Genomic DNA, 24,896 nt, shown 5'->3' with positions numbered 1-24,896 from the left:
CCCGCTCGGTCAGAGAGAAGCCTCGAGTCCCCGCCCGGCCGGTCCCCTCCGGGAAAGGAGACGCGAGGCCTATAGGGCTCGGCTTAGGCCGCAAAACTAGGGACCCAACCGGACCCACACGCAGCGGCGTCTCCCGGGGACGAACGCCCTTGCCGGGCAGAGCTGCTGAACCCCAGGCGTCCCCGCCACGCTCCCGCCCCTCCCGTGTCCCGCTCCCCCACCCCCGCGGGAGGGGAAAACAAGCCGCCCTCCACCCCGAACCCCAAGCCAGGAAGCGGCTGACGCGGCTCCGCACTTCACATTTTGTTCCTTCAACTTCGGCTGAGGCTCCCCGGCGGCTTCTCTCGCCCCCGGCCACTCGGCGCCGCCGAGGCCTTACCGGCACCTCCGGGCAGCCCCGCCGGGCCTCGGTCCCGCGCCCCCACCCCCCACCCGCTCCGGTCTCCCCTTCCGTCCCCTCCCTCCACCAGCCGAGGGCGGGAGCCGAGCCGCCGCCGCCTTTACCTCCTCCTCATGCGGGCGGAAGGTGCATCGAGCGCCCGGGCCTCTGTCAGGTGGTTGCGCCGCCGCCCCTCTCCGGGCTGCACACAAAGCGGCTCCGCCGGTCCCGCCGCCGCCGCCGCCGCCCGCCCCGGAGCGGCGCTGGGGCTGGCGGTGCCGAGGAGGAGCAGTCGCCGCGGGGGGAGACGCGGGGCGAGTGAGCGCTGGGCGGGGAGACACTGCCGCTCTCCGTCTGGCCGAGGAAGAGCAGCCTCGGAAAAGGCTCCTCCGGGAGCGTGTGCTCGTGTGTTCGCCCCGGAACCCCGGGCCCGCCAGCCGGCACCTCGCGCCGGCCGGGTCCGCCAACCCGGACCCGGACGCCCCTCGCAGCGGCGCGCGCCCGGCAGTCCGTGCTCCGGGCAGCCGGCGCTTCTCGCACCCACCGGTCGGTCACGCGAGCGGTGCGGGAGCACGCGAGAGAAGGGCGCGCGCCTCGCTCCCGCCCCTTCCTCCGCAGGCCGTGCCTCCGCCTCCCTCGGGCCTGAGGCGGTGGCGCGCGGGGCAGACAGCGCCGCCACCCGGTTGGCGCCAAGACCTGCCTCGGCGAACGCCTCCGGGAGGACTAGACCCAAAAGGCGAGCGGAGGAGGAGCCCGGCTGGCGGGAAGCGAACCGGTCCCCGCGGCCCTGTGAGGGCAAGCGGGACGAACAGGGCTTTATCTTATGCCGCGGAGATGAGTTCATGACTTTTGGGGTTCATCCTGAGGGACGTGGACGGAAATGGTTGAAAAATGGTGAATTACTTGGTGAAAATGAACTGATTTCCTCCCCAGGGACGGAGGATCTACAAACTGAGGAAAAGTTTTGCAACATGGTACAACGTGGGCCGCTCATTCTTGTTCCTTCTGACAGCCACCAGAGTTTGCCCTCCCCTCTTTAGATGCCTAAAATTAATATTTTGAAAGCAGCAAAATATGAAAATAGCATTGAGTCGAGTAGTTCTTAAAGAAAGGTCTGAAACGTAGGATCCTGGGCTCCACTCCCAAACCTGGAGAATGAAGATCTATGAGACTGGAATCCAGAAATAAGCGTGTTTACAATTTAGATAGATGGCTCTTGTGAATATGGAATAATTCATTTTTTTAAGTGTTAAGTATACCGAAGAATAACTTTCTTTCATCCAAAGGAAAGCCCAATGCAGTGGTGTTTGAGCAGTTTAATGTAAAAGAAAATTGAAGCAGATGAACCTCAGAAGCACGTACATAATTTCCGAAAATGAAGTTGAAAAAAGAACACAATAATGTGAAATAGCAGGCAGCTCTTGAAACTGACCACTACCATAGTTTAAAATTATATTCGATTATTTATTTAAATTATTCTTGATGGATATCCATCGGTCTTTTCCACATTCTTTGCTTGATCTTAAAAATATTATAGGTGCTGGGACTTCCCTGGTCGTGCCATGGATAGGACTCCACGCTCCCAATACAGGGCGCCCGGGTTTGATCCTTCGTCAGGGAACTAGATCCCACATGCATGCCACAACTAAGAGTTCGCATGCTGCAACTAAGGAGTCTGCCTGCTGCAACTAAGACCCAGCACAACCAAATAAATAAATAAATATTAAAAATTCTTTCTAAAAAAAAATATAGGTGCTGCCCTCACTGAATTGTTTTTCAGGTATTCCACAAGGGAACAATCATCTTGGAATCTAACACACCACAGTTGCTGATTTGCTACAACTCTGCCCAAAAGTCAGAGCTCTGTTCTTGGGCATTTAGAGTAGCAGGCAGAATCCATTTAAGATTGTCTCCATCCAAACTATGAAACTGACCAAAACCTACACTCTTTTTAGGCTCTTCTCTCACTTATGATTTTTAAAAATCTGTCACATTTAAATAGCTAAAGAGTGCTGCTTTTTGTTTTCATTCTTGCTCTAAGTAATTTACCCATAATTAAATGGAGTTTTGTATATACCCATAAGTTTTAATTTTATACAACTTATTACTTTTTTGATACTGTTTGATTTTATAAACACTCATAGGATAGTAAGCCCTAAGGATTATAACACATAAAAATGTGGAATTTATATAATTCTAAAATTCAGGAATTCTGAAATTCTTGTTTTTACTTTCTTTTTTAAAAAGTTTTCATTTAGTGTAAATGAGAAGAGGTACATTCATTTGAGCAACAATTATTTAAAGAGGGCCTATTATGCAAGGCATTGTTCTGGGCACTGAGAAAAAAATCTGTAGTGGGGAAGTGGACAAAAATCCCTACCTGTTGTGGTAGAGCTTAATTTGTTTGGGGAGAGATAGACAAAATAAATAAATAAATTGCTATGGAAGAAAATAAAGTAGAGAAGCAGGGGTGAGATGCAGACCACATATAACCTTTTAGGCCTTTGGCCTTTGGAAAGACTTTGGCATGTACTCTGAGATGGGAGTGTTTTAAAAAGAGAAGTGATATTATATGATTTATGTTCTATGCGCTAGGCAACCTTTGACAAATTAATCTTTCTGTACCTCATTTTCCTCATCTGTAAAACAAGGATAATAGTTTCTATTTCAGAGGGTCATTATGAGGGATAAATAAGTTAACATTTGTAAAGTGCCTAGAATAGTAACTGGTACATACTAAGCTCCACATAATTTTTTTTTTTCCTTTTGCGGTATGCGGGCCTCTCACTGTTGTGGCCTCTCCTGTTGTGGAGCACAGGCTCCGGACACTCAGACTCAGCAGCCATGGCTCACGGGCCCAGCCGCTCCGCGGCATGTGGGATTTTCCCGGACCGGGGCACGAACCCGTGTCCCCTGCATCAGAAGGCAGACTCTCAACCACTGCACCACCAGGGAAGCCCCCACATAATTTTTTAGTATATGTAAAATGAAAGAATCACTCTAGCTGCTGGGTTGAAAATAATGTAGAGATGCAAAAGTGAAAGTAGGGTAACCAAGTATAAGACAACTGCAAAAATCCCAAGGAGAGATGGTAATAAGAACTGGGTAATAACAGTGGAAGTGATGAAAAATGGTACAAGAAAAAGAGAGGAGTCAAGAAAGCAAGGATGGCTCCAAAGTTTTTGACCTGTGTAACTAGAAGGATGAAGTTACCACTAACTGGGATGGGGAGGACTGTGCTTGGAGCAGATTGAGAGTCAGAATGTCTTTTAGAATCTAAGCTATTTAAAAGTTAATTTAGGGCTTCCCTGGTGGCGCAGTGGTTGGGAGTCCGCCTGCCGATGCAGGGGACGGGGGTTCGTGCCCCGGTCTGGGAAGATCCCGCATGCGCGGAGCGGCTGGGCCCGTGAGCCATGGCCGCTGGGCCTGCGCGTCCGGAGCCTGTGCTCCGCAACAGGAGAGGCCACAACAGTGAGAGGCCCACGTACCGCGAAATAAATAAATTAATTAATTAATAATAATAATAAATAAATAAAAGTAATTTAACAGTTACTCAGCTCCTGCAGTGGGTAAGGCATTATACTAGGCCCTGGGGAAATATTTAGAAAACAAGAAGGCAAAGTCCCTGATCTTGACATGATCAGAGTCTAATGGAGGAATCACAGACATACAACGAAACATAATCAAGGCAAGGGTGTGATTTATATTATAATAGGGATTTACATTATATTGTCTGGGAGCCTCGGAAAGGGGTGCTATGGGAACTTCCCAAAGGAAGGGGCATTTGAGGCTGGCCATTGGAGGGTGAGTTGTTGTGGTGAGTAGTTTTTGTGGGGCGAGCAATAGTTAACAGATAACCACAAGGTGAAAAAAAGCCTTGAGGTAATTAAGTGCAAATTCTTTTTAAGGAAAAGACTTTGATGTGATTAGAACAATAGTTGCATAAAAGAGTAGCTTGGCTTTGTGAGACTTATTCTACCCCCACTTAATTTCCATCAGCCCCTCTCCCATATACAAATGTACAAGCATACAATCTATGTACAAAATGGCATCCAGTGCAGCTTCAGGACAAATCCCTAACCCCCTATTTCAATCATACTACCAACCACAAATTCTTCCTACATAGAAATTCTAGATCCAAACTCTAGGGCACTGCAACAGTGGAAATGTTCCACACTTGCATTGTCCAATACTGTAGGTACCAGTATAAAACACCTGAAAGGTGGCTACTACAATGAAAGAACTAAATTTTTAATTTAATTTAATTTAAAAAAATCTAAGCAGCCATTAGTGGCTACTATATTTGACAGTGCAGCTCTGGAGTGAAAAGTTTGTAGGAGTGATTGACAGAAGATGAGGGTAGAGGATAAACTGTGTTCACACTGAATGCTGCAGATGTTGAACAGAGTGGTAGTTTCAAAGGATGAATGGGGGTAATAGAAGACTAAAGACATTTATAGTGAAAGTGAATTAAGGTAAAAATACAACCAAACAGATAAAAATGAAAAAATATTTAAAGCAGTTTTTAAAAATATGTTTTTTATTTATCTGAAATTCTTTATTTGCTTTTCAATTTAAAATGTAACTAGCTAATTTATCCTGAGTAATTTCACAGATTAAACATTTGAATCTTCTATATACCTCTGGTCACAGAGAAATTTTAACAATACATCATAATTAGTGTGAAACTAAAAAAATTGTACTTTAATTTATTTAAGTGTCTTTCCAGATATCACTGACAGCTTAGCTAAAATTTAAATATATTTAGGCATAGGATAATAACATATCTATCTGTAGTGAATGAAATGAATTTGACATGTTTCACTGATGACTGATGACTAAAAATATGAAGTCTGAATCATTTTAGCCTAGTGTGACCAAGATGTTAATGATTAACTTATTTGTCATGGTAATTTAAAGACTTTATTTGAATCTTATTTAATATCTTAGACTCCATGCACATCTCTCTTCAATTTTTTTTTTTTTTTTTTTTTTTGCGGTACACGGGCCTCTCACTGTTGTGGCCCCTCCCGCTGCGGAGCACAGCCTCCGGACGCGCAGGCTCAGCGGCCATGGCTCACGGGCCCAGCTGCTCCGCGGCATGTGGGATCCTCCCGGACCGGGGCACGAACCCGTGTCCCCTGCATCGGCAGGAGGACTCTCAACCACTGCGCCACCAGGGAAGCCCCTCTCTCTTCAATTTAAAGTGTGAAGGCTGACCTGTATCATTAATTATATTAGCTTTCTTAAAATTGTTTTATCAAAATTAAGTATTATTTAATGAGCAGGGACAGCAAACTAAAGCTAAATATTTTCAAATATGAAAGAAACTACAGATGTAAACAACATGAGTATATCTTAGTGACATACTATGATAACCTATTTATAAAGTTCAAAAGCAAAGATCAGGATGTTGGTTACCCCTGGAGTACAAGGGAAAGCAGGGAACACAGGGGAACAATATGGGAGAATGAATACATAGGCAGATATTTTCTTGTTAAAGCTTTACTTTTGGGTGTAGTGGTGGCTTCATTTACGTTCATTATATGTTAAGCGAATGAATGGATGAATGAATGAGAGCAATCCATGGAACAAGGAGGGATGTGTTGTAACCCAAGGATTATGATTAATCCGATTCAGGTCACCTGAGGTCTAGAAGAGAAAAAGAGACAGACTCAAAAATTTTATATGATAATTTAATTTTTTTAGACTTAGGGTATACCCTAAGTCCAATGGCTGGTGTTCTTATAAGAAGATATGAAGAGGGACTCCCCTGGCGGTCTAGTGGTTAAGATGCCGCGCTTCCACTGCAGGGAGTGAAGGTTCGATCCCTGGTCAGGAACTAAAATCCCACATGCCCTGCAGTACAGCCGAAAAAAAAAAGACATAGGAATAGAGAAGTAGACGTAGAGAGCGGACACATGGACATGGCGGGGAAGAGGAGGGTGGGACGAATTGGGAGATTAGGTTTGACATAAATACACTACCATGTGTAAAATACATAGCTAATGGGAACATGTTGTATAGCACAGGGACCTAGGCCCGGTGCTCCGTGACGACCTAGATAGGTGGGATGGGAGGGTGGGGTGGGAGGGAGGTCCAAGAGGGAGGGGATATAGGCATACATATAGCTGATTCACTTCATTCTACCGCAGAAACTAACACAACATTGTAAAGCAATTTTACTCCAAAAAAAGAAAAAAAGACATGCAGGGAAGAAGGCCAGGGGATGACAGAGACAAAGATTGGAGGGAGGCAGCTGCAAGCCAAGGAATGCCAAGGATCACCAGCAAGCACCAGAACTAAGGAAAGAGGCACGGGAGGATTCTTCCCTTGAGGCTTCAGAAGGAGTATTACCCTGCTGACACCTTGATTTCTAGAACAGTAAGAAAATGAATTTTTGTTGTTATAAGCCACTGTGTTCATGGTACTTTGTTACAACAGCTCTAGGAAACTAATACACCTGCCACCAGCCATAAGTAAAATTTGTCTTAAAGTGGGTTAGTTAGTAGCTGTAAAGTAGCAAAAGCATTTTACCTTCTGAGAGACAAATTTCATCACCCTCATTTTTGGACCTAATTTTTTTCGTTTGTTTTTAAAGAGAGCTATAGAACATTTATAAAGCAGTGAGTGACAGCTTACCTGATTTCTACATTTTTCTCAATTGCATTAAGTTTGTGAACCTTAATTTATCTCTAGAATCTACATTTTCATTTTTCCATTTTCTCACATTCTTAGGAAATAAGAACAATATGCAAGCAAATATTTAAATAATTGTACAACTAAGAGAAACTGCAGAAACGGAACTGTTGCTTGGCAGGCAGCTCCACCAAGCTTTGGCTCAAAGTATTCCTTTGTCAGCTGATATGGAAGAGTCCAAAATTGGAATTTTAAAAGCAGTGTAGAAATGAGAATATATAATGTACTAAATGAGATTGTACAAAAGTGAATGGACTAAAGTCAACGTTTGCTTGTTTAATAATCAATTATTCTTTTCATTATGTTCATTTTATTAACTAAGAATTTTTATAAATACAATATTTTCTATGATTTATAGCTATCAAATGTCATTACCATAATAACTGCGGCAGACTGTAAGAATAAGTAGCTGAACTTCAAATTTCTGGTTTAATTGAAAATGTAACCACATCAGAACTGGTAGTCAGCACCATCTGACTTATCCAAGGAATGTGCCAAGAATTTACGTAACTTTTGTCTTCCAAATTTTTCCAAGTAGTTCCAGAAACTGAATAGTATTTGGAATGCGGACTACCTAGTAAATACTGTTTTGGAAAAACTCTTCAGAGTTCAGTTATGCGTAGACTCATCCAGAGACTACAGAAAATTAAACAGTGAGCCTGCAGGAAATTTAACAAGGGCTGTTTCACCTTCTAATCATGACAGATTTATCATGATTTTCAGGAGATAGGAAGCTTCTTGTTAATTGAATTTTCGACAAATTGAAACTTAATCAGAAAACTCCTTTCCACTCAATCGAAAATATTACTAGAATATATCAGTTTTCTTTTCATTCTTTAGGAAGCACCGGATAGTGAACATAATGGGGAATCTTTGGTGTTTGAACATACCCCAGTGCCTCAGGTTTGTCAATCTGAAAGCCACTTGAATTTGCAAAATTGTAGGTGTAGAATCAAAGACTGATTGAGCCAAACATGTACTGAGGCTAGAACTTTCCATGGAAGTTAGTTCCATCTTTGTGTGTATTGAGGTTTTTGTTTTGTTTCGTTTTGTTTTGTTTTGAATTCAACAGGGGAGGCCAGTTAAGAACCTCTGTTAAATTGGGTCTTGATACCTTGATCCACTTAGCACATACTGTCTGCAAGTTCTATACTAAATGTTGAAGATGCAAGGTGGAAAAGATATTGTCCCTGACTTCAACAGGCAATTTGAAGTTTTCTTGTGTTATTATTATGTTATTACTATATATTCATGCATGCAGGATGCTGTCTACTTCCCTCTGAACTCCTGCTTCATTCTTTGCTCTTTGAAGAGGCTCGTTTCTTTGCTTTTCAGTTCACATGACATGCAGAAGAGAACCATCCATCTTCTAAGCTCACAACTCCTTCATCTTAGATCAGCCCAGACTAAACTGGAATTTCTTAGTCCAAATTGCAAATGCTAAGGACAATAAATTTAATTCTTTTTTCTTTTCTCCATAGCATTTATCATCTAGCATACTAAATAATTTATTACTTATTATGTTTACTGTTTATGGTTTGTCTCTTCAGGTGCCCATAACTGGCCTAATCAATTGGGGCCAGGTGGGCAGGGTCATGGCTAAAACATACCTCTGGACGAGCCACCACTAATGAACTGGGACACCAACAGCAATTTCCAGAGAAAGGAAAGATTTTGGGGTCATAGACCAAGCACATCTTTCAAAAAATTGCCACCAAATGTTTATCTTGTTAAAAGTAGTACCAAAGCACACACAAAATTCCCAATGCACCCACCAATTTGTAAAAAAAAAACCCTCTCCATTAGCATCAGAGTTAATTATTTAAATGGAATTTTCAGAGTTTTGGCTTTTTTAACCTTAAAAAATCAAATACATTTTCACATTTTAATAAATAATATTTAATATATATTAATAAGTTCAAAATTTATAACACAATATCTATCTTTTTTCATATAATAAAACAGAAAACTATTATCTCCAAGAAACTCCATTTCTGTACCCTGATCTGCATCCCTGATTCTCTCACTGGTAGTATGGCAGGACAGACATTCTTTTCCTCCCTGTATGCTCTTCCCTTCCTGGGGCAGAGCACATACCATGGGAACAGAAGGAGCATTTGGCAATGTTACTGAATGCAGTGGAAGAGACAGAGACCCCTTCAGAATATTAACACATGAGGGAGTTCAGTCTTTGCAATGTGAAAAGTCTGATTGTATATACTCCACTGATAGGATTTGACATACCCCAGGTCTGATCTAAAGTGGAACAGAGCTGAATGGCCCACAGCCTATGCCAGAGGTAGAGAAGAAGACATAAGATCATGGGGAAAAGGTGCAGGTGTCATGGAAGGAGAAGAAAAGAAAGGGTAGGGCCAAAGGGGAGGATGTTTTTTCTTTGTTGGCAGAGAGGGGGATAGCCAGGTAGGGTGGCTCTGTGGACTTAGATGGAAGAACCCCTGTCCACTGAGGGCTGGGGAAGCTGATATGTAAAGAGTAGAGAAACCCTTTCCAAACACTTAGTCTGTTGTGAATCTGGGGGTATCTGACACTAACTTGAAGCAAGGTACTATTGTGTACATTCTGCTAGATTACAAACCATGTGAGGGCAGGGATCTTTGCTTATATTATTCAGGGTGTATCTCAAATGTCTAGAACAGTGCCTGGCACACTCAGGCACTCAATAAATATTTGGTCAACTGAAACAGAAAATTCTGGACTATGTGTCTATCCCTAACTGGCTAAAAATATGGATGTTTAATATTGGGCTGTACCACTGCTGCCTTCCCTATCCCAGGCATGGTTCTGCTGTTTCACTAGAAATGAACCAACACGTTTGTCAAGTGGTATACATAAGTAGAGGAGGAGAAGGAGATACTTTATAGGACACGACAGAGTATTAGACTTTTACTGCTATTATCTCTGACACCATTCCAGATACAGGAGAAATTAGGGTCAACAATGAAGTAGAATTAGATTTTTCCAATATTACTATAATCTTTTAAGAATATAGAATCTACTGCTCTCTTCTTCCCTTTCCCAGGATTTATCCAATCATGTCAACTCTGAAATGGATTGGCTTGACATAAGACCTAGGAGAAATGGGAGAGTGCTACATACTTACATTTTAAAAAAAAGTTTTTATCAAAGTATCATTGCTTTAATGATGCATAACAATATAAAATACAGATAAGTAGTTTATTATTCTATTTGAACATGAAACTGCATAGGCAGAATCCAGGGTATTTTATTATCCAGTCAACTGAACTGTTTTAAGATTTGAGGGACTTCCCTGGGGCTTCTCTGGTGGCGCAGTGGTTGAGAATCTGCCTGCCAATGCAGGGGACACAGGTTCGAGCCCTGGTCTGGGAAGATCCCACATGCTGCGGAGCAACTAGGCCCGTGAGCCACAATTACTGAGCCTGCGCATCTGGAGCCTGTGCTCCGCAACAAGAGAGGACGCGATAGTGAGAGGCCCGCGCACCGCGATGAAGAGTGGCCCCCGCTTGCCGCAACTAGAGAAAGCCCTCGCACAGAAACGAAGACACAACACAGCCAAAAATAAATAAATTAATTAATTTAAAAAAAAAAGATTTGAGGATATTGCTCTGATTTTTGAAGTTTTAAGAAGTTCTGGAGTGGAGTTTTGGAAAGTTCTCTAACAAAATTTCCTTGGCCCAATGACTTACAAGGTTATTTCAATGAAATAGATAAATTTTTAAAATTAATTTATTAATTAATTTATTTATTTTTGGCTGTGTTGGGTCTTCGTTGTTGCACATGGGCTTTCTTTCTAGTTGCGGCGAGTGGAGCCTACTCTTCGTTGTGGAGCTCGGGCTCTAGGCGCAGGAACTTCAATAGTTGTGGTGTGTGGCCTCAGTAGTTGTGACCTGCAGGCTCTAGAGTGCAGGCTCAGTAGTTGTGGCACACGGGCTTAGTTGCTCTGCGGCATGTGGGATCTTTCTGGACCAGGGATCGAACCTACGTCCCCTGCATTGGCAGGCGGATTCCCAACCACTGCGCCACCAGGGAAGTCCCGAAATAGGTATTTTAGTATTTATTCATGATGCACCCCTCAACTGACTCCCACAAAGGGATGAGACAGTGCACAAGAGGGCTTGGCTAGATAATAATCGCCTCTTACTGTAGGCATCACGGGCTTTGTTTACTGAGTCAAATATGTCAATCCTGGCTTTTCTCTTAGGATAAGTTTTCTCACCAGGAACTGCTTCTGCTTTCTGGCAAATAGGATTATTTTAGCTCTTCCCACCAGGTTACTAGGTATCCCCAGACTTAAATATAGTGGACAAAGCTTGGACCGAGGCTGGGAGCCCATTGTCATCGTCATTTTATCTGTGTGTAGTTCTTTATAGTTTAAAAAGTACTTTCATACCCAATATCTTGTTTAATGCTATTAACAACTGAGAGAGGTAGGCAGAGATGGATTTACCAAGAAGCTAATGAATTTGAAGTTTCAGCACTCCCTGGGAAGTACCTTAGCAGAGCCACACAGTCATAAGAGTTTGTAAAATTTGCAGTTTTAACCACAGTAGATTTAGACTACTGTCTCTATCCCCTGTGACTACACTTCTTTAGCACTTCCCTCATTTTGAGAGACATTGGAGTGTCCTTAGGCATCTTTTGGGATCTGACTGAGGGGGAGTTGAATTTGGTACATTTAATTTGGATTTAGCAATGGGTAATTCCCTGGCAGTCCAGTGGTTAAATCTCCGAGCTTTCATTGCCGAGAGCCCAGGTTCGAACCCTGGTTGGGGAATTAATAATTAATTTATGTATAGTTAAGTTATTGCCAGTTGTCTGAGTGTAGAAATGGCTTCCAGGAACTCTGCCTCTACAAACTGTCAATGCATGTTGACAACGCAGAGTTTTTAAGGTTTGTCACTGAACAAGAGATCTTCAGATGCCTTGTAATCTTGCACCTCATACATGAAAGAAACTTGGTAGGGGGCTTCCCGTATTTGTCAATGATCCTAAAAATTTATATGACATTACTGAAACAAGTTGTGGAGCTGAAATATACTTTTTAAATATAGCAATAGGAAAAAAAACCTGAATAACTAGATTACAGAAAAGAAAAACTACCTTTCATTCTCTATATAGAAAATAATATAACAAAATTATTGTCATGGGCTTCCCTGGTGGCGCGGTGGTTGGGAGTCCGCCTGCCGATGCAGGGGACATGGGTTCGTGCCCTGGTCCAGGAGGATCCCACATGCCGCGGAGCAGCAGGTCCCGTGAGCCATGGCCACTGAGCCTGTGCATCCGGAGCCAGTGCTCCGCAGCAGGAGAGGCCACAGCAGTGAGAGGCCCGTGTAGCGCAAAAAAAAAAACAAAAAAAAAAAACTATTGTCATATGAAAAGGTGATCAAAGATAACCAAAGTTTCAGAAAATGAGAGTATGGAAGTACGGAAAGATTCATTCCTTTAGCTATTTCATCCACAGATATTTATTATTTGCCTACTATATTTTCAAGAATGTTGCTAGGGGCTGAGAATAGGATCGTGAATAGACACAAATAGTCCCTGACATTGAGATATTCATAGTCTAAGGAGGAGCAGACCCCCAGCAAGTAATCATATCAATAATTATTTATTTATAATTATGATACTGTGATAAAAGAGAAGTGCAAGATGCTCTAGAGATAACCTAAGTCTGAATCTTAGGGAAAGTTTCCTTGGAGAAAAAGTATATGAAAACCAGAGGAGTATCTAGATTAAAGGGGGAGTGAAGGATATCCTACTCAGGCGGAAGAGTAGAAACAAGGGCTCTGAAGTGGGAAGGTACTTGTTGATTGAAATAGAAGAAAACAAAAGAATGACAGTGTAGCTAGCTCATCATAAGCAGTGGGAATGTGGTGAATGAATCCAAAAGACCAGTTTGCCAGTTCTAAAATGTCATATAAGTGAAATTTAGAGTATATATGTATACTCTATATATTTGTATAAGGCTTCTTTAACTTATATTTCATCCATGCTGTTGCATGTATCTGCAGGTGTTTGTTGCTGATGGACATTTGGGTTGTTTCCAGGTTTTGGTCATTATGAATAGAGCTGCTGCGAACATTCTTGTGTAAGAGTTGTGAGATTTTTAGTCCACTGTTTTTCCCACCTCACTGCAGTGCAGAGGCAGGAGTGTGCTCTGTGTTGCACAGAAGTTTAAATAAACAAGCAAAGAACAGTTCAATACCTACCTGATCTTTTTGTTGACCTCATGAGGCACTTGGAGTCTAGCATCTACAGATAAAAAGAACTAGGTCAGGTAATTCAACACGGACACAGCAGCAGCCTGGCCTGAGTTCCACATCACCAACATCTGATACATGAACCATACTTTGAGATAGAGGATGTTCAGGTAGGAAAGCATTCTTGCTGATGCTTGAAGGTGGGGAGCTGATCTTGTCTACACCCTCTAGTCTAAAGAGGAATCCATAACTACCTAAATGACTCTTTATGCCCTGCCAAATGGTCTTAATCCTATTTCCCCTTATCCCTTTCCTACTTCCCTCAAAGAACTGACCCCATAGCAGTGATCTGTAACTCTAGCTTTACTGTATAACCCCATGGTACTTTTAGTGTATCTGCATATTCAGCAGAAGCAGTCTCAGTCTTAAAGCAAATCCTGGGGTTGGGTGTGCTACGGAAAATCAACTGCTACCGCCCTATGCATCACTGTCTGATTATTCCAATTTTAGTTACTGTATCTGTGACTTTATTTTTTAAATTGAATTATAGTTGATTTTCAATATATTAGTTTCAGGTATACAGCATAATGATTCAGTATTTTTATAGATTATACTCCATTTAAAGTTATTACAAGATAATGGCTATAATTCCCTGTACTATACAATATATCCTTGTTGCTTATCTATTTTATACATAGTAGTTTGTTTCTCTCAATCCCATACCCCTATCTTGTGCCTTCCCCCTTCCCTCTCCCCACTGGCAACCACTAGTTTGCTTTCTATATCTCTGAGTGTGTTTCTGTTTTGCTATGAACATTTGTTTGCTTTATTTTTTTAGATTCCACAGATAAGTGACATCATACAGTATTTGTCTTTGAGTGACTTATTTCACTAAGAATAATATTCTCTAGGTCATTCCACATTACTGCAAGTGGCAGAATTTCATTCTTCTTTATGGTTAATATTCCATTATATATATAAACCACATCTTTTTAATCCATTTGTCTGTTGATGGACACTTGGTTGCTTCCATATCTTGGCTAAATAGTGCTGCTATGAACATTGGGGTACATATATCTTTTCAAATTAGTGTTTTCATTTTTTTGCCATATATATATACCTAGGAATTGAATTGCTGGATCATATGGTGGTTCTATTTTAGTTTTTTGAGGAACCTCCGTACTGTTTTCCATAGTGGTTGCATCAATTTACATTCCCACCGACAGTGTATAAGAGTTCCCTTTTCTCCACATCCTTGCCAAAATTTATTATTTGTAGACTTATTGATGATAGCCCCTCTGACAGGTTTGAGGTGATACCTTGTTGTTTTGATTTGCACTTCTCTAATAATTAGCAATGCTGGGCACCTTCTCATATGCTTGTTAGCCATCTGTATGTCTTCTTTGAAAAATGTCTACTCAGGTCTTCTGCACATTTTTTGATTTTTTTTTTTTGATATTCAGTTGTATAAGCTGTTTATATATTTTGGATATTAACCCCTTGATGCTTATATCACTTGAAGATATTTTCTCCCAAAGAGAGTTCTGCCTGTGCTTTCCTCTAGGAGTTTTATGGTTTCAGGCTTTACATTTAGGTCTTTAATCCATTTTAGGTTTATTTTTGTATATGATGTGAGGAAATGTTCTAATCTCATCCTTTTACATGTAGTTTTCCCAGCACCACTTATTGAAGAGATTGTCTTTCCTCTTGCTTCCTTTGTTGTAGATTAACTGACCATGTGTCTGTAACTTTATTTATTTTAAAAAATATTTATTTATTTAGACTGTGCCAGGTCTTAGTTGCGACATGCGGGATGTTTTAGTTGCGACATGCAGGATGTTTTAGTTGTGGCCTGCAGATTCTCAGTTGCACTATGCATGCAGGATCCAGTTCCCCAACCAGGGATTGAACCCGGGCCCCCTGCATTGGGAGTGCCTAGTCTTACCCACTGGACCACCAGGGAAGTCCCATGACTGTGACTTTAAATCGAAGAACAACACTGTACAAACATGACAGTATGAAGAATATCAGTCTTCGGTGAATTTTTATTTATGTAGTTAAAAAAGACAGTATTTTGAACCATTTTTTTCCCCTGAGTAGAGATTTATCTTTCTTGCAGAAATTTTCTTTCCAGAGAGTATTTCTATGGCCCTTTAATATTTTACATTCTTTTTGTTTCTGCTATATTTCTTCTTCATTTTACACATTTTTTCTTTTTTTAGCTCAAAGTCAATACTCCATTCCAGCCTGCTAGATAATTCATTCTTATCACATACTTTTAACTAGTACTTACTAGCCCATCATCTTCTCTATTCTCTAGATTTCTCTTAAATGAATCTTTCTGTGCTAGTGGCAGGATTTCTCCTTTTGGCCTTTCCTTTTTAGCCTCTAACTACCACACTTAAGCATGTACAGTAATTAATAAAGATAGATTCTTTCTTTTTTTATATAATAATTTTAAAAATATTTATTTTATTTATTTATTTGGTTATGCTGGGTCTTAGTTGTGGCTCACTGGCTCCTTAGTTTTGGCACTTGGGCTCCTTAGTTGCATCATGCTAACTCTTAGTTGTAGCATGCATGTGGGATCTAGTTCCCTGACCAGGGATTGAACCTGGGCCCCCTGTATTGGGAGCATGGCGTCTTACCCACTGGACCACCAGGGAAGTCCCAAGATAGATTCTTTCTTTGGTAATATATATATATATTTAAAATTTATTTATTTGGCTGTGTCGGGTCTTCGTTGTGGCATATGGGATCTTTTGCTGCAGTGCTCGTTGTGGAGTGTGGGTTTCTCTTTAGTTGTGGCGTGCCGGTTTTCTCTTCTCTAGTTGTGATGCAGGTTCCAGAGCACGTGGGCTCTGTAGTTGAGGCGCAGGAGCTCAGTAGTTGTGGCGTGAGGCTTAGTTGCCCAGCGGCATGTGGGATCTTAGTTCCTCTTTCTTTGGTAATATTGTGAACTGATAACTGGAAAAATCTTCCTATAAAACATCTAGGGCTTCCCTGGTGACGCAGTGGTTGAGAGTCCGCCTGCTGATGCAGGGGATACAGGTTCGTGCCCCGGTCCGGGAAGATCCCACATGCCGCGGAGCGGCTAGGCCTGTGAGCCATGGTCACTGAGCCTGCACGTCTGGAGCCTGTGCTCCGCAACGTGAGAGGCCACAACAGTGAGAGGCCCGCGTACCGAAACAAAACAAAACAAAACAAAACAAAACAAAAAACTAGAAATGCTGTATAAAATAAAACATTCTTTTAAGTAAAGAACTGATGTTTAATGGCCATAAATTCCTCTCATCCCAATATGCACTTCCTTTTGCAGTGCAACTTTGCTGCTTCTTGTTCAAGAGATGGTCTATTCCCTCACCCTTTACACCTGTATTGCTCTTGTATTCTGACACCAACTGGTGTGCTGCGATACAATTCAATTCTAATGCTAATTATTTGGCATTACTGTAGGAATCCACAGCTTAAATGTCATGATCTCCAACAAGACTGCTCTTGGCTTCAGATGCCAGCCACAAATGGGGTCCTCCATCCACCTGCACTTCCAACCAACTAGTTAAAAATATGGAGGGTTCCCATGAACCCCCTCAGATTCGATAGTTCATTAGTATGACTCATAAAATTCAGGAAAGCACTATACTTACAATAACAGTTTGTTATGAAGGGTGCATGTCAGAACCAACCAAATGAAGAGACACATATGACAAAGTCTAGGAGGATTCTGAATACAGAGCTTCCACGCCCTCTCCTTGTAGAATCAGGGTGTATCACCCTCTTGGCACATCAATGTATTCACCAACCAGGAAGTTCAACTGGGATTTAGTGTCTAGAGTTTTCACTGGGATTTCATTATATAGGCATGATTGACTGAATCACTGGCCTTGTGATTAAACTCAATATCCAGCCCCTCTCCCCTTTCTGGAGATTACACTGGCTCAAAGCCCCAAACTTTTAATCATATAGTTGATCTTTCTGGTGACCAGCCCCATCATTAGTCTTTTTATCTCATAGCATAAACTAAGGTGATATCCAAGGGGGGGTCATGAATAGCAAAGACATCCTTAGTACTTAGGAAGTGCCAAGGATTTAGAGCCTCAATCCCAGGAACCAGAGTCAAAGACTGGTCAGATTCTGTATTATATAATGCCGTTTAACCAATAGAATATAGTGAAAATGTGTTATATGACTTCCAAGGCTAGGTCTTAAGAAACCTTACAGTTTTCCACTTTGTATTTTTGTAATGCTGCCCCAAGACTGCCATGTAAAAAAGTTGGTCTAGCCATATAGAGAAAAACTGAGGTGCATCAGCCAATAGCCGGCACTGACTGTTAATCATGTGAATGGGGTCGTTTTGGACCCTCCAGCTGAGTGCAGCTTCATCAATGACCCCAGGCAGAATGAGCAGAGGGGAACCCACATTCAACCCAGGGAAGTGTGAGATATAGTAAAACACTGCTGTATGAAGCCACTAAGTTTTAGTGTTGTTTGTTATGTAGCAATGGATAACTGATAGTTGGGAACCAAAAACAAAGGTAAAACCAGAGCTGAAAGCAAATAAGCTCTCAGCCCTATCCTAAGATTAGAGGTGGTTTTCCCATCTTGATAACAATGGGGCTTAGGTTTTTGTGTTTTTTTTAATATTTATTTAATTTATGTGGCCTTACCACGTCTTAGTTGCGGCTCGCAGGATCTTTTAGTTGTGGCGTGTAGGATCTAGTTCCCTGAACAGGGATCGAACCCGGGCCCCCTGCATTGGGAATGCCGAGTCTTAGCCACTGGACCACGAGGGAAGTCCTGGCGCTTAGGTTTTTTAATTAATTAATTAATCTATGCTTTTTGTAGTGGTCAGGCTATTTTAATTACTTTTTTTTGTTTAATACATCTTTATTGGAGTATAATTGCTTCAAAATACCGTGTTAGTGTCTGTTGTACAACAAAGCGAATCAGCCATATACATACCCATGTCCCCATATCCCCTCCCTCTTAAGCCTCCCTCCCATCCTCCTTATTCCACCCCTCTAGGTCACCGCAAAGCACCGAGCCGATCTCCCTGTCCTAATGCTGCTGCTTCCCACCAGCCAACTATTTTACATTAGGTAGTGTATATATGTTGATGCTACTCTCACTTCGCCCCAGTTTCGCCCTCCCACCCCACGTCATCAAGTCCATTCTTTATGTCAACTTCTTTATTCCTGCTCTGCAACAAGGTTCATCAGTACCATTTTTTTTTTTATTTTTAGATTTCATATATATGTGTTAGCATACGGTATTTGTTTTTCTCTTTCTGACTTACTTCACTCTGTATGACAGACTCTAGGTCCATCCACCTCACTACAAATAACTCAATTTTGTTTCGTTTTATGGCTAATATTCCATTGCATATGTGCCACATCTTCTTTATCCATTCATCTGTCGATGGACATTTAGGTTGGTTCCATGTCCTGGCTATTGTAAATAGTGCCACAATGAACATTTTGGTGCACGTCTCTTTTTGAATTATGGTTTTCTCAGGGTACATGCCTAGTAGTGGGATTGCTGGGTCATATGGTAGTTCTATTTTTAGTTTTTTAAGGAACCTCCATAGTGGTTGTATCAATTTACATTCCCACCAACACTGTAGGAGGGTTCCCTTTTCACCACACCCCTTCCAGCATTTATTGTTTCTAGCTTTTCTGATAATGGCCATTCTGACTGATGTGAGGTGATACCTCATTGTGATTTTGATTTGCATTTCTCTAATAATTAGTGATGTTGAGCATCTTTTCATGTGCCTCTTGGCCATCTGTATGTCTTTCTTGGTGAAATGTCTATTTAGTTCTTCCACCCATTTTTTAACTGGATTGTCTGTTTTTTTGATATTCAGCCCCATGAGCTGTTTGTATACTTTGGAGATTAATCCTTTGTCTGTTGTTTCATTTGCAAATATTTTCTCACATTCTGAAGGTTGTCTTGTTTATGGTTTCCTTTGCTGTACAAAAGTTTTTAAGAGTAATTAAGTCCCATTTGTTTATTTTTGTTTTTATTTTCATTACTCTAGGAGGTGGATCGAAAAAGATCTTGTGGGCCGGGGCGGCTGGCGAGCACTGAGTCGCTGGGTGCGCGGAGCTGCCGCGGGACGTCTCTTGCAGGCTCAGCCGGTGGAGAGTCTTGGCAAGCAGCCACAAGGGCTAGATCCCAGGGATGAGAATATCCAGGGGAGATGTGAGCCCGCTGGGGCTCCCGCCCACCTGTCGCTGAAGCGCCCGCAGCCCTGGGCCCAGCATGCGCCTGTCAGTGCAGAGGGCACTGCTGGCAGCTGGCTTCGCCCTGGCCCTGGTGCTGGTGGTCCAGCTGGGGCAGCAGGTGCTGGAGTGCCGGGCGGTGCTAGGGGGCCCCCGGAGGACCATGTGACTGGAGCAGGAGGACCTCGTGATGGTGGGCACGGACCACATGGAGTACCTCTACGGCAAGGCCATGCCGCTCATCTTCGCGGGGCGCGAGCCCCGGAGTGGCACAATGCTCACGCGTGTGATGCTGGAGGCCCACCCCGAGCTGCGCTGCCGGGGAGACCCGCATCATCCCCCGAGTGCTGGCCATGCCCAGGCCTGGTCCAAGTCGGGCCGGGAGAAGCTGCCGCTGGACGAGGTGGGTGTGACAGGCAAGTGCTGGACGCCGGCCTTCGTCTTGGAGGTGATCGCCAAGCATGGAGAGCCAGCCCGTCCTCTGTAACAAAGACCCCTTCACACTCAAGTCCTCCGTCTACCTGTCGCGCCTGTTCCCCAACTCCAAGTTCCTGCTGATGGTGCGGGACGGCCGGGCCTCCATGCACTCCATGATCACCCGCAAGGTCACCGTCCCTGGCTTCGACCTCAGCAGCTACTGCGACTGCCTCAACAGGGGAACAAGGCCACTGAGGTGATGTACGCCCAGTGCATGGAGGTGGGCAAGGACAAATGCCTGCCCGTGTACTACAAGCAGCTGGTGCTGCACCCCCAGCACTCCCTCAAACTCATCCTTGACTTCCTCGGCATCACCTGGAGCGACGCTATCCTGCACCATGAGGACCTCATAGGCAAGCCTGGCAGTGTCTCCCTGTTCAAGATCGAGGGATCCACAGACCAGGTCATCAAGCCCATGAACCTGGAAGCTCTCTCCAAGTGGACTGGCCACATCGCTGGGGATGTGTTTAGGGACATGGCTCAGATCGCCCCCATGCTGGCTCAGCCCGTCTATGACTCCTATGCAAACCTGCCCAACTACGGCAGGCCTGACTCCATCATCATCAACACCACACACCGGGTCTTGAAAGGGGATGATAAAACACCAGCCAATCTGAAAGGCTATCTTCAGGCGAACCAGAATAGCACTTCTTCCCGCCTAGGAAGCTCATGATTTCCAGGTCTTTGCAAATGGCTTTGTTGCCAGAAGAGAAGAAACTTTGCATTCGAGTGGAAATTGGACCTCTAATCCAAGCATATTGCTTGCTATTAATCGCCAAAACAGAACTGCTCACGAGGAATGTATTTGTATATGTTTGCATATACATCTATGTTCATCTATGTTCATCAGTGATATTGGTCCATAATTTTCTTTTTTTTGTGATATCTTTTTCTGGTTTTGGTATCAGGGTGATAGTGGCTTTGTAGAATGAATTTGGGAGTGTTTATCCCTCTGCAAGTTTTTGGAAGAGTTTGAGGATTGGTGTTAGCTCTTCTCTAAATGTTTGATAGAACTCACCTGTGAAGCCATCTGGTCCTGGACTCTTGTTTGTTGGAAGGTTTTTAATTATGGTTTCAATTTTGTTACTTGTGATAGGTCTGCTTATATTTTCTAAATCTTTCTTGTTCAGTCTTGGAAAATTGTACCTTTCCAAGAATTTGTCCATTTCTTCGTGATTGTCCATTTTATTGTTATATTGTTGTTTGTAGTAGTCTCTTATAATCCTTTGTATTTCTTCAGTGTCAGTTGTGATTTCTCCTTTTTCATTTCTAATTTTATTGATTTGTATCCTCTCCCTTTTTTTCTTGATGAGTCTGACTAAGGGTTTTTCAATTTTGTTTATCTTCTTGAAGACCCAGCTTTTAATTTTATTGATCTTTGCTATTGTTTTCTTTGTTTCTATTTCATTTATTTCTGCTCTGATCTTTATGATTTCTTTCCTTCTGTTGACTTTGTGTTTTCTTTGTTCTTCTTTCTCTAGTTGTTTTAAGTGTAGGGTTAGATTGTTTATTTGAGATTTTTCTTGTTTCTTGAGGTGAGATTGAATTGCTATAAACTTCCCTCTTAGAATTGCTTTTGCTACATCCCATGGGTTTTGGGTCGTCGTGTTTTCATTGTCATTTGTTTCTATGTAGTTTTTAATTTTTTCTTTGATTTCTTCAGTGATCTCTTGGTTATTTAGTAGCGCACTGTTTAGCCTCCATGTATTTGTGCTTTTTACAATTTTTTTCCTGGAACTGATTTCCAATCTCATAGCGTTGTAGTCAGTAAAGATGCTTGATACAATTTCAATTTTCTTAAATTTTCCAAGGCTTGATTTGTGACCCAAAATGTGATCTATCCTGGAGAATGTTCTATGTGCACTTGAGAAGAAAGTGTAGTCTGCCACTTTTGTGTGGAATGTTCTATAAATATCAATTAGCTCTATCTGGTCTATTGTGTCATTGAAAGCTTGTGTTTCCTTATTTATTTTCTGTTTGGATGATCTGTCCATTGGTGTAAGTGGGGAGTTAAAATTCTCCCCTACTGTTATTGTGTTACTGTTGATTTCTCATTTCATGGTTGTTAGCATTTGCCTTATGTATTGAGGTGCTCCTATGTTGGGTACGTAAACATTTATAATTGTTATATCTTCCTCTTGGATTCATCCTTTGATCATCATGTAGTGTCTCTCCTTATCTCTTGCAAGGAGATAAGTCTTTATTTTCAAGTCTATTTTATCTGATACAAGTATTGCTAGTCCAGCTTTTTTTTTTTTTTTGCGGTACACGGGCCTCTCACTGCCGTGGCCTCTCCCATTGTGGAGCACAGGCTCCTGACGTGCAGGCTCAGCGGCCATGGCTCACGGGCCCAGCGACTCCGCGGCATGTGGGATCTTCCCTGTCTGGAGCACAAACCCGTGTCCCCTGCATTGGCAGGCAGACTCTCAACCACTGTGCCACCAGGGAAGCCCTCCAGCTTTCTTTTGATTTCCATTTGCATGGAATATCTTTTTCCATCCCTTCACTTTCAGTCTGTATGTGTCCCTAAGTCTGAAGTGGGTCTCTTGTAGACAGCATATATATGGGTCTTGTTTTTGCATCCATTCAGCCAGTCTGTGTCTTTTGGTTAGGGCATTTAATCCATTTACATTCAAGGTAATTATTGATATGTATGTTTGTATTACCATTTTCTTAATTGTTTTGGGTTTGTTTTTGTGGCTCTTTTTCTTCTCTTGTGTTTCTCACTTAGAGAAGTTTCTTTAGCATTTGTTGTAAAGCTGGTTTGGTGGTGCTGAATTCTCTTAGCTTTTGTTTGTCTGAAAAGCTTTTGATCTCCTTCGAATCTGAATGAGATCCTTGCTGGGTAGAGTAATCTTGGTTGTAGGTTTTTCTCTTTCATCACTTTAAGTATATCCTGCCACTCCCTTCTGGCCTGCAGAGGTTCCGCTCAAAAGTCCGCTGATAACCTTATGGGGATTCCTTTGTATGTTATTTTTTGTTTTTCCCTTGTTGCTTTTAATATTTTTTCTTTGAATTTAATTTTTGTTAGTTTGATTAATATGTGTCATGGTGTGTTTTTCCTAGGGTTTATCTTGTATGGGACTCTCTGTGCTTCCTGGACTTGGGTGACTATTTCCTTTTCCATGTTAGGGAAGTTTTCCACTATAATCTCTTCAAATATTTTCTCAAACCCCTTCTTTCTCTCTTCTTCTTCTGGGACCCCTATAATTCGAATGTTTGTGTATTTAGTGTTGTTCCAGAGGTCTCTGAGATTCTCTTCAATTCTTTTCATTCTTTTTTCTTTATTCTGGTCCTCAGCAGTTATTTCCACCATTTTGTCTTCCAGCTCACTTATTCATTCTTCTGCCTCCGTTATTCTGTTATTGATTCCTTCTAGTGTATTTTCCATTTCAGTTATTGTGTTGTTCATCTCTGTTTGTGTGTTCTTTAGTTCTTCTAGATCTTTGTTAAACATTTCTTGTATTTTCTCAATCCATGCTTCCATCCTATTTCCGAGATTCTGGATCATCTTTACTATCATTACTCTGAATTCTTTTTCAGGTAGATTGCCTATTTTCTCTTCATTTATTTGGTCTTGTAGGTTTTTACCTTGCTCCTTCATCTGTGACATATTTTTTTGCTGTCTCATTATTATTATTTTTTTAATTAGTGGGATTGTGTTCCTGTTTTACTGGTTGTTTGGCCTGAGGCTTCCAACACTGGAGTTTGTAGGCTATTAGGTAGAGCTGGATCTTGGTGTTGAGATGAGGAACTCTATGAGACCTCACTCCAATGAATATTCCCTGGGGTCTGAGGTTCTCTGTTAGTCCAATGGTTCATACTCGGAGCTGCAACTGGAGGAGCTTCTGCCTGACCCTGGGCTCTCAAATCAAGATCCCACAAGCCACGAGGGGCAGCAAAAAAAAAATTAAATTAAATTAAAAAATAAAATTAGACTAGGAAACTAACAGATATGTTAGAAAGAATGTAAAAATAAAAATATAGATGACTCAACAACCGGAAAGTACATCAGTACCACAATAGTAAAAAAGAGGAGGAGGGAAAAGAAAAAAAAAAGCAGGGAGGGAAGGCCTTGGCTGTGGAGGGCAGGGCCTAAGCAAGGGCGAGTTTTAGGTGGTGGGCGGGGTCAATGCTCAGGACCCACAGGGCTGGAAAAGGCCCTGGGGGATGTGTGGGGTAGGGCTTAGGCTCAAGCAACAGAAGGGGCCCAGGCATGCCCCCCACCCCTGGTCTCAGAGGGCAGGAGACCTCATCTGGGAGCCCAGCATGCTTCCTGGGCTCTAGTGGGCAGGGCAAACGCCCTCCTCTCCTCTCCCGCTCCTCCGATCTGGGGTCTGGGGGGGCCACCCCCACCTGCCTCTCCTGATCTTCCAGGCCTTCCTCCTATGCCCCCAGGAAAAATGCAGGCAGGGGGTGGGGGTGTGTGCGGGGTTGGGGGGGGAAGGAAGGGCCTTGGAGGGCAGGGGACTGGCCTGGGAGCTCAGCAGGTTCCCTGTGCTCGAGTGGGCGGGGCAATCGCCCTCCACTCCTCTCCTGCTCCTCCCGCCTGCCACTCCTGATTTCACTGGCCTCCCTCCTATGTCCCCAGGACCCACTCAGCCTGGATGGGGCTTTGGAGGGGGGAACCAGCTTGGGAGTTCAGCAAGCGCTCCAGTCCGAGTGGGCCAGGCGATCACCCTCCACTCCTCTCCCACTGTCCCCGGAGAGTCCCTCCCACCTGCCTCTTCTGATCTCCCCGGCCTCGGGGCGCCAATCTTGTCTAGCCTCCACTTCTCCCCACCTCGGTCCCCCTACATTTTACCAGTTCACTCAGAGGTTCCTCCCGTCTCCTTGGGGGTAAGAGTTCCCCACCAGCGGCTGGCAGGTGCCCTAGTTATGGGGATACGCTAACTCCGTGTGTTCCCACACCTCCAT

At 42.8% G+C, this 24,896-nt stretch overlaps 1 protein-coding gene and 1 pseudogene across 5 annotated transcripts in view; one reads left to right on the top strand and one right to left on the bottom strand.

The window, feature by feature from the left end:
• The window catches only part of PDS5A (PDS5 cohesin associated factor A), a 128,763-nt gene extending 127,763 nt beyond the window's left edge, over positions 1–1,000 (bottom strand). For 3 of the 5 annotated variants that reach the window (XM_027103127.1, XM_027103124.1, XM_027103128.1), the window contains exon 1: positions 505–1,000. The gene's annotated coding sequence lies outside the window, so the exon portion shown is untranslated. Of the gene's footprint in view, positions 1–295; positions 395–504 lie in introns of those variants that run through there. The other 2 variants (XM_027103126.1, XM_027103125.1) reach the window with 2 other exon arrangements.
• An 18,527-nt stretch (positions 1,001–19,527) lies between these two features.
• LOC113618681 (protein-tyrosine sulfotransferase 2 pseudogene) lies at positions 19,528–20,727 on the top strand (annotated as a pseudogene).
• Positions 20,728–24,896: the final 4,169 nt, after the last annotated feature.

Source organism: Aethalodelphis obliquidens, unplaced genomic scaffold, assembly GCF_003676395.1.
Source record: "Aethalodelphis obliquidens isolate GAN/ISIS:26980383/991018 unplaced genomic scaffold, ASM367639v1 scaffold6, whole genome shotgun sequence".
NCBI classification, from domain to species: Eukaryota; Metazoa; Chordata; class Mammalia; order Artiodactyla; family Delphinidae; genus Aethalodelphis; species Aethalodelphis obliquidens.
The sequence above is the reverse complement of the archived record's forward strand: the minus strand, read 5'-3'. Positions and strand labels throughout refer to the sequence as shown.